Consider the following 18,879-nt stretch of genomic DNA (forward strand, 5'->3'; position numbering starts at 1 on the left):
AGCGCAGAGCCCAATGTGGGGCTTGAACACACAACCCTGAGATCAAGACCTGAGCTGAGACCAGCAGTCAAGTCGTTTGCTTAACTGACTGAGCCACCCCGGCACCCCTCTTCTGTGTTCCTTATCCCTTCTGCCGGGGGGGCAGCAATGACAAAGCCATGGGGACAGCAGGGCCACAAAGGTGGGAGAAGCCCAGGTCTGTGAGTCACCACATCATGGAAAGCCACCACTGATACCCATTTTGGACTTTCACATGAGTGAAGAACAAATCAAAACATCTCTTGTATTTGAGCGGTTACATATTTGTTACTGCCGCTATTCACACTGTATTACTAATATGCCATTCTAGTCTCCTGAGCAGTGAAATGTCTATTGAATTGGATTGTACAAGGTTTCATTAATTTACCCAAAAAATATCTTCAATGGAACACTTTGTGTGTGCCAGACCCTATGCTAGATCCTGTGGGTTCCAAATAAGGTAACAGTATAACAGTATCTGCCCTCAGGAAGCCACAAAGTAATAAGGGAGAGAGAGGTGTAAACAAAACCAGTCATTAAAATGTTTCAGACACATTGAGAAAAGCCTGTACTGGCAGAGAGAGGACACAGACAAGGAGACGCTCAATTCTACTGGGAATCAGGCAGGTCTGGAATGGCCTCCTGGGAGGGGAGACGCTCAGGTTCAGGAGAAGGGGCTCATCGAGCAGATGAATGTCACGGGCATTCAAGGCAGACCACTGAGCAAAGGTGTGGGGGCCTGACATGGAGGGAGTGGGAGTGGGATGGAAACATTTCCCATGGAAGCTGCAGGGTGGAGGAGAGGGAGGAAGGAGAGGAAAGAAGAGGAAGAAAAGGGGGGAAGGGGACGAGGGGGATGAAGAAGGGGAGGAGGGAGAAGGGAGAGTGGGAGGAGGAGGAGGAGGAAGGGAATGAGGAGGGGGAGGAAGGAGAGAGGGCAGCCACGTGGAAGTTCAGGAGAAGATAACTGCATGACTTTGTAGAGAAATTAATAAGACCTGTCCTAGCACTTTCCAGATGAGGCTTGGCTTTCTAACTCCTTCGTACAAAGGTTCGATCATGCAGTATTTCCCGGCTCCTGCTCTCTGGCCTGTGCTCTCCCTCCCATACAGTACCTTCCTGCCTTCTCACTTATCTTGGGATTCTCTGTTCCTTCCCCTGAGTTCCCTCTGCTAAGTCTCACTCATTGTCCTTAGAAATCCAGATACTTTCCCAGTAATCTTCCTTCCTCCCTGTGTCCCCAAAACTCTCTCCCACAAATAGACCCCTCTGAGGGGACTCACAGCGCAATGAAGTAAGCCCCATGCCTAACAGTGATCGTGGCAGATCTTGGTTTACCACCCATAATGGCACTTGAGCCGGGGAAAGAGCCAGAGGTTTGGAGGCACGGGTCCTGGGTTCGAATCCAGCTGTCACCTGCTTATTCTGGTACCTCGGGCAGGTCAACGGGCAGGCTGAATCCCGGTTTTTTCCCAGTGGATTCTTTCCATTATTCTTCATAGGCATAATAAAGACAGAGCTGGAAATGACCTCGATACCCATCAGCTTCACCTCCCACACTTTCTGCTGAGGCAATCGAGGCCCTCAAGGTTGAGCAAGCAGCTTGAGTCACGATTGAGGGCAACGTCAAGTCTACGTAAAAGTGCAATATTAAATAAAACTAAATTGGCAACTGGCCTAGATCAGTTTGCAACAGTTCTTATAGTCCATACATAGGCCACTTTCTACTTGATTTATGACATTCTGATCAAAGAAACATTGCATAATATCTAGAACTCAATGATACTAAACAAATATGAGGACCAAGGGTGCTACATTATCACACGATCATAGAATTCCTTTTTCTTTACTTTTATCTCATTAGCCAACCCTCTCATTATATAGACAAAAAACTGAGGTTTCCCAGAGAAGGAAAGGGACACTCCCAAAGATACAAACCCTGTTTGAGTGAACATTGGAATGCAACCCATGTTTTTGGCTCTCAAAACAGTTTTTCTCGTTATATGCATTCATACCAACAAATAAGCATTGGTTATCACCAAATGAGTCAGAACACGTCTGGAACAAATATATATTAGAATAAGGTATTGAAGTGGTGGTTGGGGTGCTTGCTTTGGCGGCTCATATGCTAAAATTGGAATGAAGTGCTGCTCTAATATATAAAAACCTGCTACAAATAAACAAAAAAAATGTCTACAAAATACAAGTATGAGCATAAGATACACACAGACCACTCCTAAACTAGGAAAGCCAAGGGCTAGGAGATGAAAATATCTTCCACTTCAGCATTAAATTTAAAAATGCAAATAAAGGGGCGCCTGGTTGGCTCAATCAGTTAAGTGTCCAACTCCTGATTTCACCTTGGGTCATGATCTCAGGGTTGTGAGATCAAGCCCCTCATCGGGCTCTGTGCTCAGTAGGGAGTCTACTTGAGATTTACCCTCTCCTTCTGCCCCTCCCCCACTCACACTCTCTCTTGATCTAAAATAAACAAATATATCTTTAGAAAAATAAATAAATAAAAATGCAAATAAAAACAACATTCATGGGGCGCCTGGGTGGCTCAGTCGGTTAAATGTCTGCCTTCGGCTCAGGTCATGATCCCGGGGTCCTGGAATCGAGCACTGCATAGGGCTCCCTGCTTGGCAGGGGGCCTGCTTCTCCCTCTTCCCGCTCATGCTCTCTCTTGCTATCTTTCTCTCTCAAATAAATAAATAAAATCTTAAAAAAAAGAACAACAACCAACATTTATGTTTAGCCTATTAGCTGTGCAAAGATTAATACAATTGATAGTGGTCATGGCTGACATGGGTTTCAAGAAATACCCACTCTCAAGGAACTGTTCTCGGAAATATTAATTAGTAAAGTTTTCTGAAACGCAGTTTGGCAATACATATGACACTTTAAAACAGCAATTCTGCCTCTAGGAATTTGTCATGTAAATATATGGACAAGCACATAAATGCAAAAATCAGAAACAACCTAAATGTCTACCAATAAGGAATTGATGAAGTAAATTATGGTATGCCCATAGCCATCAAAAATGATAATGTGAAAATTTATTCACGTGGAGACCCCCAATATATTAAGTGAAAAACATCAGATCATTAAAGTACTTGTATAAGATTTTGTCACCATCTGCAGAAACCAGGTAGCCTAACTGCATAGTGGTCATCTCTGGAAATCACCATCTTCTGCTCTACTTTTTCCTGTTCTTTCTAGATTTTGTTATGCACAGGTATTAGGTTTAGATCCAGCAGGGGTGGGGGTGTAGAAATGTGCATAGTTAGTGCTTGTATGGCTGGGGGTGAAGAGTTGGGGGAAATGAGGAGAGACAGTAAATGGGGAGTATGGATGGGGTGAGGAAAATGTTCTAAAGTCGACTGGACTGAGGGGTGCACCACACTGGCCTCCTTGAGGTTCCCTGAACATGGTCCCACATGCAGCCACCCCAGGGCCTTTGCACTGGCTATCCCCACTGTCTAGGACACATTTTACCCCAGACTGCCACATGGTCACTCCCTCAGCTCCTTTTGGTCTTTGCTCCAATGTCACCTTTTCAGAGACAGCTTCCTTGAACACTCCATTTCACAGAGCACACCCCCTGAGCACTCCCCAGTCTCCTTTCCAATTTTCCCCCATAAGCACTTTTCACCATTTCATATCCATATATTTGATGTCTGGTTGTTATCTGTCTCTTCAGTTGGGACATTAGTTCCATGAGGACAGGGATTTTCCCCTGTCGTGTTCACTGCTGTTGCCCAGACCCTAGAATAATGCTGGTGTGCAGTGGAAACTGAAATAAATAAGTGTGGAATAAATATTAAGGTTTGTAGCCAGAATGGCTGGAAGGAGGATGCCTGAGGGTCATCACTGGGCAGAGGGGCAGAGGAGGGGTGAGTGGGGAAGGGGCACATCAGCGGAAGGGGTCATGGGGAACAGCTTGGCCACTCTGAGGCCAGGGACTATTTTTAAGTCATCCAAGGCTGAGAAGTCTCTACCTGCTTTTCTGCAACATTCTAAGTAACTAGAGAGCAATGAGGACATGAGTGTTACTCCTGCCAGTAAGTGTTATCAAGGCCTCCTGGGAGCCCCCGCATCTCACCCCTTCCTCGTAGGGCCTCCACCCTCCACCTTTCTGACAGTGACTTTGCCCCCATGAAGTGCAGGTGTTTCCAGATGCTGACTCTCTCTTTCCACCTCTGATTATTGGGTTTTATAAGCAGCACAAAGCCCTTTTCCAGAGTCCCAGGGTTAAGTAGAGAAGAATTAACTTTTATTATTCAGGGCCTCCCAGGTGCCACAGACTCATCCTAGATGAGCTCATTTTATTTTATTTTTATTTAATGATTTTTATTATATCATGTTAGTCACCATACAGTACATCCCCGGTTTCCGATGTACAGATGAGCTCATTTTCATCTCCGCTCCACAGTGGGTGTCAGCAGGGCACACAGAAAGGGGGGTCTCAAAGCAAGGGCAGAGTGGGCATTCTCACCCAGGGCTCTGACCCTGGACGCTCGCATGCCCATGGCCTCACTCTTTCTCCCACAACATTGTCTCTACGACCCAGAACAACTCCCATGCTTGAAGCTCGGGATATGTTCCCTCCCATCTGAATCTCCTCTCAGTGCACCACACAGGGAGGCTGGCGCTCAGGTCAGAGATGAAGCGGGTACAGCTGAGCCCCACAGGGGGAGTGTTTCTACAGCACAGAGCCACACAGCTCACCTTCCCGGTGGCAGGATTAGGGCCAACCTCCGCCCCAATCTTGTCCCTGCTCACTTTTCCAGACTACAGGTGCTTCTGCTGCCCGAGTCCCCAGAACCACCCTTTCCCCATCCCACACACAGAACCCTTCTCTGATCCCTGGCACACACTGGCCGCGGCTACTGTCCTATGCCGTTCTCCGCATTTGGTCCCAAAGCCCCCCTCATCCCTTGTCTGCTCTACGGATGCCCTTCTCAATACAGTCCCATGACAGATGGACTGTCACTTCGCCTCCTGACGAGCTGCTCCTTAGTGTCCCTCTCAGCCTCTGGGCTGGGAGCACAGACTTCTAACCTCCTGCTCCCAGAGTGACATCAGGGAAGTTCTCAACAAGTGCCATTTGGAGGCACGACAAGAACAGACAAGTGGAGGCTAGATTCAGGCCAGTGTGAGCTGAATAAATGCCACAAGCCGATCTCCAGACACATGCAAGCCTCCTTCTGGTCAGTCTGAGATTTCTGGGCTGACCCTGCAAAGCACCAACGACGAGGTGCCTTAAAACAACAGAAATTCACTCTCTCACAGTTTCTGGCACCCGAAGTCTGAAATTGAGGTCCCAGCAGGGTCACCCCGCCTCTGAGGCCACCAGGGAGAATCCTTCCCTGCCTCTTCCTCATCTGTGGGGGTTGGCAGCACCCTTGGCACTCCTCGGCTTACATACATGTCCCTCCAGTCACATGGCAGCCTCTCCCTGGGTCTTTGGTTCGCCTTCTCTCTGTGCGTGCCTGCCTGGCGCTGTGTCCCAAGTTCCCCTTTTCATAAGGACACCAGTTGCGCTGGATTAGGACCCACCCTAATGACCTCATTTTAACTTGGTTACCTCTATAGAGACCTATTGTCAAATGAGGTCACTTTCTGAAGTCCTGGGGGCTAGGACCCCACGAATCTTTTTTGGAGACTACGGCTCAACCCCTAACCATCATCATCATCAGGTCAGGGCGTATCTGCACTTCGAGTTGGCATGCGCAGGCCCTTCTCACTGTTCTCCACGTGTGCCACACAGAGTCAGTCCCCCCACAAGCCCGGGAGGTGGAAGTCCTAGTCTCACCATTTGACAAGCAGCAAGACTGCGGCTCAGCGAGGCTCGGAACCTGCCCAAAGTGAGCAAGTTCCAGGGTCAGCCAGGAAAAGGCTGAGTTAGGACTCATCCTAAGTCCAGGATCCAAACTCTTACCAACTATCTACACCACAGAAGCTCTGTTTCTGACGAGGTGAGTACCCTCCGTAGCCTTTCTGTTCCCGCTCCAACACGATCCCCCTGTGCAAATGCTCAGCACTGGGACTGCCTTCAAACCCTTAAAATACCATCACGGAACTCCATGTACCCCAACCAGCTCCCAGCAGCTTCCAGGAGGGGAACACCCCACACATAGGCACGTTACGTCCATTAAGACTCTTTCCGAAAAGCACGCGTGTACGTCATTAACTCACGCGGCCCTGCTTGTGCAAACGCTCGTATGTGCTGTTGTGTATAAGAGCTGCGTGGACGGCCTCACCCTTCTTCGGGATGACACATTCCTGAACCCTGGCAACCCGCCCCAGGAGGCAGCTCCTGGAAGTCACAGAGCAGCCAGTGCAGCGGCTCGGACTCGGGGCGTGGAGTCAGGAAGCCTGCACCCAAGCCGACTTCCGCCTGAGTGTCGGGGCCCCGCTCCCATCGGCCCTGACAGGACTTGAGAGAGTTTCTCCAACTCATCGAAAGAGAGGCTGTCACAGCCTAAGCTGAAAGCGAATGAAGGAAGAATTCATTCGACAAACATGAGTGCAGAGCCTGGTCCACTGTGCGGTGGGCACTAAGGACTCCCCGAGGGGAGTAAGACTGTAGAGGAGAGAGATTCAGTGCAGGTGCATGTGTTCAGGTGGGCCCTGTAATGTGTTTTCTCCCTCGCCCATCACATCACTCAATAAGGCAGCATGTGCCCATTTCACAGGTGGAGAAATACAGGCTCAGCAAGGTAAGTGGCTCATCCAAGGGCACTCAGTGGGTAAGAGAGCCAGGGCGGACCCCAGGTCTGAGCAGCTGAAAAGTCGGGGTTGCTTTCTTCCTCACATGACCACCTGGGCCCTGGGAGGGGGGACTGAAGCCTGTCAAGCAGGAGGGTGACCCCAGTCTGGTTTTAAGGAGCTCCCCTGGCATCAGCTTGGAGGACATGAGCAGGGGATGGGTAGTGAGCTAGGAACCAGCTAGATGATTCGGGAGAGATGGCACAGAGGCTTGGCCTGAGGCAGGAACGGTGGGCCCGCCCAGAAGGGTCTACACCGGAGGCGCTGGGATACGCTTATTCAGAATTAGGTTGGTTGGGGAGATGAGCAAGAAAGAAAGGTGATGAGCCACAGGCCCTAAGAAAGTCTGTCCTCTTCTCAAGGCTCAGACCTCGGAAGCAGGGACACCAGGAAAACCACGTCACAGCTCCACTTCCTGATCCCCTTAAACAGGAACCGAAGAGCTGAAGTTGTGGGAGGAGAAGATAAGGAAGAGGGGGCAGCCTCACTTCTTCCTCCTCCGTCTCCCACTGCAGCCTAAACCGAGCACACCAGGGGAGGCACGGACTGGTAGGACCAGGAGCTGGAGGAGGGTGCAATCTTGCGACACAGATGTGACTCAGCCTCGCAAACAAGCCAGAAAGCTGTGTCGCCAACAGCAACCCCTCCTCCCCGGGCCCCTCATCCATCAGTCCCCAGGCCAGCCCATCCGATTGCCTATGCACCCTCCCCTCCAACTCCTGGGCTCGCTCCCAGACTCCTACAGCAGCATCCGAAATGGTCTCCCTGCTTCCAGTCCTTGCCCTACACACCTCGTCCGCTTGATGCAACACAGCCAGAATCCTTTTTCTAAAGGACGGCGCCACAAGACTCCCCTGCCTCAAACCATCCAAGTCTTCTCCGTGGTCTCAGGATAAAGTCAAAGCTTCTGGATGTGGCTCCTCCTGCCTTCTCCTCCAGCCCCAAAGCATCCCATCTCAAATGTTAGGTCCAGCCATACGGGGTTACTTTGCTCCCAGCACAAACTGGGCTATCTCTACCATCCACGTGCTTGCTTCCGTGGTTCCCTACACCTAGAATTTCCTTCCTTTCTTTTCGCTCTTTCCTAGCTAATCATGCATTATTTAATATTCAACTCAAGGATCACACCCTGTAGCAAGGCCTCTCTGACCCTCCCTGAAAGATAAGGTCAGGCACCTTTTCAGAAGCACCTGGGGATACCTCGTGTTCCCGCAGGACCACACAAAACACACTGGCTCACAGGTTCCTGTGCATGCCTGTCCCCATTCATGAAGAATGATGTTAGTGTGCAACACTACAGGTGGCTACTCAGCAGGCACTTAATAAAGAATGGGGGAAGGGCAGGGAGAGAGGGAGGGGCTGCAAATGTTATAGGTACTCAAAGAATAAGAGAGCTAATTACAACAGGAAGGACTGGGAAAGGCTTCTCAGGGAAGGTGCATTTGAACCATACTTTTTTAAAAAGCTGGATTTTGAGGGGCACCTGGGTGGCTCAGTTGTTAAGTGTCTGCCTTCAGCTCAGGGCGTGATCCCAGGATCCTGGGATCAAGCCCTGCATCAGGCTCCCTGCTCTGCTGGGAGCCTGCTTTTTCCTCTCCCACTCCCCTGCTTGTGTTCCCTCTCTCACTGGCTGTCTCTCTCTGTCAAATAAACGAATAAAATCTTAAAAAAAAAAAAAAAAAAAAAAGCTGGAGTTTGAGTAGGTGGAGAAGTTAAGGAAGGGCAGTTCAGGTGGAGAAACACAGCAAGAGTATAAAGGTATAAAAGTATATGATTTGGTGGTGTATTTCAAACAGGGGGTGGGCTAAATCATAAGGTGAGTGTGTGTGTGTGTGTGTGTGTGTGTGTGTGTGTGTGTGTGTGTGTGTGTTGGGGGGGGTATAATGGACCAAATATCATCTGGATTTCATGTAAGGTGGCCACCCATTGTATATTGATACAAATAATTTTGGGGCTACAAGTAACAGAAAACTCAAAAATAGTCTAAAGTTAGGGTTTTCAGTTTCTTGTTCCTTCCATCCTTCTGTTCCGAACACGCTCAATATGGTCTCCCTAAGCAAGTCCCCTCATGGCCCCTCATGGTCCCAAGATGGCTGCCACTGTTCCAGGTATCACATGCCAACCCCACTATGTCCCATAGCAGGAGAGGCTGTCTTCCTAAATGTCTCCTTTCAAGACAGAGAAAAATCCTTCTCCATCCCCCTAACCCCAGAAATTTCTCTTATTTCATAGCCAGAGCTGTGTTACATGCCCATGCCTAAGCAAATCACTGCCAAGGGGGGCAGGACCATAGTGATTCATCCCTGGGGCTGGGACTGACCTCCCTAAAGCCCCAAGAAGGTAAACTTCTGAAGATTAATGTTATGCGAGCAAGGAAGGGGAAAAGGTGTTTGATAACCAGCCAAGTATCTGCTACACCTTCTCACCCCCTCACCTCCAAGTGCACCGTTAAAACAGAGTGTAATCTGCAAATACCCCACATCTCCACCCTTCCACGATTCTATTTTAGGCCCGAGGAAGTAACTGTCCTAGGGAGAGGAAACTTGCAAGAGGCTATTAAGGGAAGGTCTATAAACAACACTGAAGTTGGCTTTTCTAGATCAGGAGTTCGGGGACAGCAGGGGGGACAGAGAATATCAGGGCTGATTGCATTCCAGAGAGAAACCCCAAAAGCTGCTTTACTTTAACTGAATTTTACCTTTCTCCTTGAACAAACGTTTTCCTTAGCCCTTCAAAAAAATAACCAGCACATTCCTACCACAAAGACTTCAGTCCAGCTAGTTTCAGCCTTGAATACCCTTCCCGACTCTCTCCACTAACTGAAATCCTGCCCACCCTGGAAGAGTGAGCTCAGGTGGCACGTCTTCCCCTAGAGCTTTATCTGACCACCCCCACTGGGATGACTGTTTTCCCTCTCTGCACACTCGGGGCTATTCCTCTGTAACTTTCCTACAGTGTGGGCAGACGTGGTCCAAAATGATAAACACTTATCTTTCTCTCCTAATCAACTAGGAGAAATTCTAGCATATGAACTTGGATTTTTCATCTTTGTGTCCTACATCCGCCAGCACAGGGCAGGATATGCAGGGAAAGTTGTGCACTGAAGACAAGACTCTTTAAATGGAATTAGTTTGTTCATGTGTCCTCCCTCTCTTGATCATGTAAATGAGAGTTCTTATCCCATTTAGAACTCACTCACTTTTATTTAGTATCCATGACGTGCCAAGCATGAAGCCACATTCTATACATATTGTTTTATTTAACACCATTTTTTTTTAAAACCTGCAAACTTTTCAAAATGTACAGAAGAGGAACCTAAAAGCTCTGAAAGGCTAAGGGCAGACTCTCCCAAGGCCACGTGAGGAATTGGGGCGTGAAATTCAAATTCAAGTCTTCTGGGGCAATATTGCATCATGGTCAAGAGTGCTGGCACTGAACTCAGATCCCTTTGCTTAAAATCCTGTCACCCATGAACTATAGGACCTTGGAGAATTTAGTGTCTGTGTATCTGTTTCCTCGTGTATAAAATGGGGATTAAAAACAGTGCCCCCCCAACAAAAAAAACAGTGCCTGTTTTATTGGGTTATTATGAGGATTAAATGAGCTTATATAGTTAAACGGCTTAGACTAGTACTTGACATGTGTTAATGTACAATAAATATTAGCTATCCTTATTGATTCTAAGCCCCGTGGTTTCCACATTGCATCATGACAAATGCCCCTATCCTTCACCCACCAAATCACCTCAGGAACGAAAGAGGGACCTGGCCAAAGGACAGACCCTGGAGAGATCATGAGTTCCACCACCCAGAGGAGCAGCCTAGGAGAACAGGGGGTCAAAGGTTATAAAGGCAATGCAATGCAGAAATTCCTCTTGTCTCTCAAGGGCACCTTGGCCCTCATTCGTAGGGTCTCAGGGGGAGCTTCTAAGGGAAAGAACATCACACGAGATGCATGACAGCTCAGCACCCAAATGCCCAACTACTGACCAAACGTACACCAAAGACCCCTTAGTTTGCACAAGCTTTGAGGACTTGAAGTGTTTGCTGCCCTTCCCGGGAAAACCCAGTGCCCCTAGTGGTCATGAGGCGAGGCAGAGGGAGCACGGAAAGCAAGGTGCCCTTGGAGGACACACTGCCCCCTGGGCCTTCAAGACAAGAAAAACGCTTCACCCTCTGAAGCTCCCACCTCCCACTCTTGCTCTCACTGTAACTGGGCCAGGAGCTATCACCATTATGCAGATGGGAGAGTGTGATTCCAAGAGGGGAGTGACGGCTCATCAAGGAACCATAAGTAGTCAGTATCAGTTCCTGGACTAGAACTTGGAACTCTGAGTCACCGTTCTGTGCTACTTTTCATGATCTTATTCTGTCTCCTGCATTAGTATCTGTCTTCTTCAACCACATTAATTTCCTTTTCTCCTTGCTTCTTTTTTCCCCAAACATTTGCAGTCTGCTCTGCGCTGGGGGTTACAACAATGGACAAGCATGTGAGGACCAGCCCCAACTTGCCCCCACCCCATTCTGCAGGGCAAACACACCGAAGGTGCTCAGTAACTGCTTGCTGATCGGAATGAAATCTTTTTGTTGCTACCGTTCTGATATGGGGATTCTGGTTTTCTTTTCTCAAAATGACAACTTTTACCTTCTTGTAAATGTTCTTCCTCTTCCTAGTCTGAAAAAGATTGAAAATGTTGAGCTGGCTGGTCTCTGCTTGGCATCTACAGAATGACAAGAGACCCCCTCTACAAAGCTAGGACCCCACAGGGACCCCAGCTTCCTCTGAAAGAGGGCCTGAACCGTTCCTCCCTTCAGTGCAGAGACATGGCAAGAATGGTTGTGTCTGCCTCTGGGTCTGGGTGGGGGAGACGGCTCCCGTGCAAACGTTAAAGCCCCAGTTATGGACGTAGAGCCCAAAACTACACCTCCAGTCTGGTGTGAAACACCTCAACCCCTAAAGCTACCACTTGTCCGGGATCCAGGAAACCCCTGGAGCCTCTACTGAAGCATAACAGCCCTCCGCAGAGACACTTCTGCTCACGCCCCGTCTCACACCCAGGAGAGGTGAGGAACCAACTTGGCCCCCAAACCAGAAGATGCAGGAAATGCAAACTGGCTCCTTGAGAATGAACATAGTGGGGCAACTCGACAGAGAATGTCAGTCCATTTAAAACAAAGGTATGAAGTAAGGAGGAGAAACCCTCATGAAAGAACAAGACAAAAGGCCGGGATGATCTGAAAGAGAACCAACCAACCAATGAGAATTTCTAGAAGTACAGTGTAGAGTCATTAAAAATAAAAGCTCAAGGATGAGAAAATTCAACAAACATGGCAATGACTACTGAACAGCTAAAGCCAAGGCACTTGACTCGGACTCTCTGGTCCATGTCGGCCATGTGCTTGGGCCGGGGCTCAGTCTGAGGGAGAGGACACCACGGGAACAAACCCGCTTCCACACAAGATGGCTGCCCTAATGCTCCTGTTCAGGGAATCCTTGCAAGGGATGCTTTTCTGACATTCTCTTAGTAGGGTACAGAATGTCCAAGAGCAGAAGGAAAGGCACGGTCAGTAGCAGGCCTCAGAATCTTCTGGTTTCCTGTCCACTGACCCTGCTTGGGAACCACCCTGTATCTGTCAAGGTCACAATTACAAAGGCATGGCTGAGTACTCTTTTTTCCCCTCCCATCTGCAAAAACCTTTTTGCTTGGAAATTGTTTCAAGAATGAGAAATACAGCCAGGAGCCCCCATAAGCCCTCTGCATGAGCTTACCTAGAGTTCACATTTCATTCCATGTGCTTTTTCCTTCTCTTTCCCCTCACTCGTACTAATTTTTTACAATATCCGTCATTTTTTTCTTCCTGAGCCGTTTGAGGGCAAGTTGCGTACAGCATGGATGTTTACTTGAGCCCTCTGTCTCCGTTTCTACTTGCAAGGATAATTATTTCGGTACAAAACTACAACCAAATGCACACATAGTAGTGTTACACACAGGCAGAGTCCCACAAAGCCAGAAGGCGTGCTGGGAAACTCACAATTAGCCTTGATGCGGGAAATGCAAGCCATTCCCCAGAAGCCACAGCAGGCGTTGTCTTGACTCCCTCCTTCCTGCTGTGCCCACAGAGGAGGCTCTGCAGCCGGCGTGGTCCTCCGGAGCCCCCGCCACATCTGGGGGAAGTGTGGACAGCACGCACTCTTCTTTGTCCCAAGTGTAACCAGACTCCAGAGGAGGGATCCCAAGACACAGCTCGCTCTCTCTTCTGTTTTTCTAACTCTGTGCCTTTCGCATTTCCTGACTTGAAGCCGTAAAGGAAGAGGAAATGCCAAAAATATTACAAGATGAGTTAGCTTGTGGCATTTCCACGGATGGGGATGGACAGAGCTAGCAGGGGGAGCTCAGGCAGGAAGAGACCTGTGCCCCGGTGCAACCCAGCACGCCAGTGGCCAACGGAGTCCATGCGGCTCTCCAAAATGCTGATGGTCTCGGGGAAGCCAGCTCTTTCTGGGGAGGATCCGGGATAGGAGCCCATTTTCTCCAGATAACCTAGAGGATGTTAGAAATCTGGCCTTAATTACCCCCTCACTGCGATGTGGCTTCACAACACATCATGGTGTGTTTCCCTGACTCTCAGGAGATGGGGCCAGCTGCTGCACACGGCCAGGCCAGGCCCTCTAGTTGCTTTCCCCTAGTGGTGCAGATGGATTTGTCCTGATGGAACCACATGCTCTCTCCTGAGTCCGCTTGTGGCCTGCTCTGGGAACAGGGCTGGCTGAGACTGGGGACACTAGCTGTGGCCCTGGAACGGAGGTTTCAGCTGCATAAAGGGCACACACAGTGCTGGGATTCACGCTGTGCTGGGCAATCAGCCACAGCAGACTCAAAGACAGTACCAGCCCTTCACGTTCCTCAGCCCTTTCTTTCTTTCCTTTTGCTTTTTTTTTTTTAAAAGATTGCATTTATTTATTTGAGAGGGAGAGATAGTGACAGAGAGCATGAGCTGAGAGAGAGGGAGAAGCAGACTCCCCACTGAGCAGGGAGCCCGACGTGGGGCTCGATCCCAGGACCCTGGGATCATGATCTGAGCCGAAGGCAGACGCTTCACCAACTGAGCCACCCAGGAGCCCCTCCCTCAGCACTTTCTGGGAGTTAATACAGGGTAGGTGGGTGAGGAGAGGGCTTTTGGGTATTGGATTTTTTTTTTTTTTTTTTAGAGAAAGGAAGAGAGATTGAGAACATGAACGGGGAGCGGGGGGGAGAGGGAGAGAGAGGGAGAGAGAGAGACTCTTAAACAGGCTCCACGCCCAGCACGGAACCCAACATGGAGCTCCATCTCACAGCCTGGAGATCATGACCTGAGCCGAAATCAAGAGTCAGATGCTTAACCAACTGAGCCACCCAGGCACCCCCTGGGGGTTGGATTTAAATTATCCTTGAGGTAGGGAGAGAAAAAATAGTGCATTGAAAGTGAACGGTTTGGCCTGCAGCCCAAAGAAAGCACAGTAACATGAATCCTCAACCCTGCATTCTCCTGTAAAGGTAGGCAAGGAGGAAAGCTCCCAGGAAGGAATGAATATTTGAGAGGACAGTGAAGACACAAGCAGAGCCTGACCCCAGGACTCCCATAATACCTTCCCTTACCAGCCCCCAAAGATGTCCACATCCTAATCCCCAGGACCTGCGAATATGTTAGCTTACATGGGGTATATGGCAATAGGAATTAAGGGGGAAGATGGGATTAAAGTTGCTAATCACTGGACCTTAAAATAGGGAGAGCATTCTAGATTATACAGGTGGCCTGATATACTCAAAAGCATCCTTAAAAGTGCAACAGGGAGCCAGAAGGGAGAACCTGAGAGATGGCAGCATGAGAAGGACTCAGACCCACATTGCTGGCTTTGAAGATGGAGGAAAGAGACCATGGGCCAACATATGTAGGAAGCCTCTAGAAGCTGGAAAAGGCAAGGAAACAGATTCTTCCCTAGGGCCTTCTATTCTGATTCTTCCCTGTTCCTTCTGGAGGGAAGCTTCCCTAGAGGTTCCAGAAAGAACAGAGCCCTGCCAACACCATGATTTGGCCCAAAGAGACTCATTTCAGACTTCTGACCTTCAACACTGTAAGAGAATAAATTTGTGTTGTTTAATCCACTAAGTTTGTGGTCATTACAGCAGGAAGAGGAGACTAATAACACCATTTATCATTATGCTTATTCAGTGTAATTTTTGTTTATATGCCTGTCCATCACTCCCATCAATAATAATAATAGCAGCTAGCGTTTTTTGAGCACTTACTATGTGACAGAGCACGCATCAGGTTTTTCATAAACATAAGAAACTATAAAAAGGTAACTTCAGTTGAATACTATCATGAAAGTAGACACAGGGCATCTGGGGGTCAGGGGGAATTGGAGGCATCCTCAAGGAGATAAAGACATGGGTACGTTTTCAAAGACGAGTAGGAGTTAGCATGAGAGAGAGGAAGGGCATTCCAGGCAGGAGGAAGACCGTGCGGAGACCCTCGGAGAAACAAAACAGTAGGGCGCATGCTGGCCAGCACTTCGGTGGCTCAGCCACAGCGTGATCACCTCCACATCAGCGTCTCTAGTCCAGAGGCACCCTCTGAGGTCCGAAGTCACATGCCCTCCTGTCTGCCGGAGGTCTCCACCTGGATGCCTCCTAGACATCTCCAGCTTAGCACGGCCAGTATGGAACCTGATTCTCTCCAGAATGCGTTTCACCTTTATTCTTCCTTGTCTTCTAAACGACAGCCAACGGTTCATGCCAGAACCGAGGGGTCATCCTTGAGTCCCTCCCCGCCCTCACCCCCATTTCATCCATCACCAAAACTCATCAGTTCTATCTCCGGGTTCTAACCAGGTCACACCCACTTCCCTCCACCTCCACCGGTCTAAGCCGCCACCAACTTTTCTGGATTCATACAGTGGCCCCCTAACTGGTCTCCCCACTTCCACTCTACCATCTTGTGATCAACTCTTCATAAAGCAGCAAAAGTAACCTCTTAAAAATGTCAATCAGATCCCACTCCGGAGCCCAAACTCCTTACTTCCCTCTGTACTTGGGGAAGGGGATGGGGGCCCCTCTCTAGCATGGCTTAGAACCTGCCCCCTTCTGAAACCTCACCTTCGGCCATGCTCCCCATCTCTCCCTTACACTCTGCCCATCCCCTTACCCTCCCCCCCCCAACTTCCTCACTCCCAGGAACACATCCAGCCCTTCCACACACAGGAGGCTGCACATTCTGATCCCTCTGCCTGGAATGCCCTGCCCTGCAACCTCTCTGCCCAGCCAGTTTCTTCTCAAGTCTCAGGCTCAGGGAGGCCTTTCCCTAGCAAAACTAGGGCCACCCCCATTTCCACCCCACACCACTTCGCGTAGGTCATGATTTCGATAACAAGAATCACAATCTTTCATTGGTACTTCTCTGCTAGGCCTAACCCCTCCACTGGAATGCAAGCTCCCTGAGGGCAGGGCTGGGCCTGTCTCACTCAGCACTGTAGTTTCAGGACTGTACCCCCTGCTAGCTCGGAGCAGGCGCTCACAATGGGCTTGCTTAACGGACCAACCAAAAGAGCAAGTGTGAAGGATGAGGCTGGAAACAGAAGGCTTTGAACACAGGGTCCCATTCATCTTTGCAGGACTGGCACCTCCCACGGGGGAGCCACTTAGCAAACGTGTACTGGATGAATGAAAGAATGAGTCAATTCTAGATGAATCTGAAAAGCCTTTCTGGGCAAGGCTCCCAAAAGAATTCTCTCTTCTCCTTGGGACTTCTTAGCAGGTGACATGCCTAGGGCATACAGCAAGTGCTCAATAAATGTTAGCTGTCCCTGTCACTACTGCTTATGTGGGGATCATCTGTGCATCCTACAGGAAAGACTTCTTTTCGAGCCCCTGCCAGATACAGCAACTGGGAGAGACGTGTGAGGAAACGAGAGAGGGGAAAATGAGGATGGGGTGGCAGGACTCAGTCAAACACAGCTGAGAACCTACAGGGAAAATGCAGGAACCACACTGTTCCAGGTAACACGGGTTCCCTTTTTCCTTTAGACGTCAGCCCCGTGGGTGCCGTGCAGAGATGCCAGCTGGGAGATGGGTCCTCACGAGGGGCGAGGGAGGGCCCCATTTGAATGCACACATTCATTTTTGGGCCTGCAAGTCTCTGACTGATCTCAAAAATCTGGCTCCCTGTGGCTGGTGAGAGGTGGAGAGAATTTCAATTTCCTTCACCAAATGGCAAGCCTGCGAACAAGTCCTTTCTCTCCGACATTATCACATACTAAAAATGAAAACCCAGCCATTCGGAGCTCTCATCAGGAGAAAAATAAACGGGCTGCTTAGCTCATAGGATACAGGAGGGTTGAAAATCAAGTCCAGAGAACATATCATAGGGTACATTTTGTGCTAAGATGCCGTCCTTTTTTTGGACTTCGGGGTTTCTATTTTTCACAAAAGAATGGGATAGAGAAAAGTAATTCCCTATGTAATAAGCCATCCATTTTAGGTTTCCAATCCGTTTGGTGGCTGAACAGCAGGGGTTAGGGAATTTTTTTTAACTCTCTCAAAATACCGAGTTTGAGATAACCACGTATCTCAAAAATAGCAGTAGTAATAGATAAGACAGAACAAGGGAAGGCACAAGAACAACAAAGGTTATAATGCAAATAAGACCTATTCCCAAATGTCTCATGGCTGCCAAACCAGAAACTGCCATAGTGAAAGGAGCACTGGAATGGGAGTCTGAAAAGACTGGCCATGCCACTTGGGTAACCTAGCTCTCAGCCTCATACGCCTAACAACACGGGGCTGAAACATGGAAGATCCTTTTTCTTTCTAAACTGTTGAGATTTGCTGTTTTCCAAAAGACCCGCATCTGTTTGCTGAACAGTGGACCTCCAATTGCAAAACAGAAAGGCCTTGGGGTGAAGGGTTCAATACAGATAGAAGTGGCCTCAATATTCAATGGTGTTTTACGATCCCAAAAGTACTCAGCAACCCTGGCCCCGCTGTCATCCCAGAATCAAGTATCTTGCCAAGACAACCTGATAGAGTCTACGGGAAAAGTGGAAGAAAGTTCTCGTTCTTTCCGATCAGCGCAGGTAAAGCTGAGCTCACGTTGACGATGGGATGGTCTGGAGTCGGCTAGCCATCCCCCTGCGCTAGTGGAAGAATCAATTATTAAAGGCAACCGCTCTAGGAATGCCCGAGAAAAACTCTCGGGATGTATGAAAACCGCAGGATACCAGACGCCAGCGAGTTTCTTTTTTCTTTTAAACTTCACGTCGCTCTCAGAAAATGCAGCAGGTCCCAAGATGGTACAAGCGGGAAAAACACGAGCCACTTCCCAGTCTTCCCGGGAGCAAACCCCAAGCCCCGACTGGGAATCTTTCCCCCACCCCCCCACCCCCCCGCCGCCCTTTCGTTTCGCCTCACTCGCTTTAAAAGCAAGTGGCCTGGGGCCTGCCTGGCAGCGCCTCGTCCAAGCCGGGGCCGGGGGCCGGGGGCCCGGGGCCCGGCCGCCCTTCCAGAAACGGCGGGGAACTTTCCTCCGCCGCCCAGAGAGACAATGCCGGGAGGGCGCCCCACCGGCGGGCCCCGGAGCCTCCCGGGGAAGGCGCGCGGAGCCACTGGCCGCCCCCCCTCCCCGCACCGAGTCGGCGCCCCCCAGAGCGGCCCCCCGGAGCCGGCGCCCTCCCCGCGCCCGGGGCGTCCCGCCGGGGGACGCAGCCCGCAGCCCGCCCCGCGCGGGCGCCTCTCTCGGCTTAGGGGCCGGGCAGGGGGGCGCGGACGACGCAGGGCGCCCCGCAACTCACCGGGACCGGGCGGGCGGCTGGGCATTATTCCATGGCTCGCGCGCGCCGCAGCCCTCAGCCGGGCGCGGGCGGCCCTGGGGACGGAGGGCGGGCGGCGGCCGGGAGAGGCCGGCAGGGCGGGCGGCACGGGCGCGGCGGCGGCGGCGGCGGCGAGGCGCGGGAGCCGAGCGCGGCGCAGGAAGGGGCGGGCGACCATGTGCCGAGGGGAGGAGGCCGCGGCGGCGCGGGCGGCTCGGACGCTCCCGCTCGGCGGCGGCGGGC

General features: G+C 50.2%; 1 protein-coding gene across 3 annotated transcripts in view; it reads right to left on the reverse strand.

The window, feature by feature from the left end:
* Nucleotides 1-18,666, reverse strand: part of ASAP1 (ArfGAP with SH3 domain, ankyrin repeat and PH domain 1) — a 339,203-nt gene extending 320,537 nt beyond the window's left edge. The window contains exon 1 of one of the 3 annotated variants that reach the window (XM_040625648.1): nucleotides 18,619-18,666. The gene's annotated coding sequence lies outside the window, so the exon portion shown is untranslated. Of the gene's footprint in view, nucleotides 1-12,824; nucleotides 13,077-18,618 lie in introns of those variants that run through there. The other 2 variants (XM_008689380.2, XM_008689378.2) reach the window with 2 other exon arrangements.
* Nucleotides 18,667-18,879: the final 213 nt, after the last annotated feature.

Source organism: Ursus maritimus, unplaced genomic scaffold, assembly GCF_017311325.1.
Source record: "Ursus maritimus isolate PB19 unplaced genomic scaffold, ASM1731132v1 scaffold_9, whole genome shotgun sequence".
Classification (NCBI taxonomy): domain Eukaryota; kingdom Metazoa; phylum Chordata; class Mammalia; order Carnivora; family Ursidae; genus Ursus; species Ursus maritimus.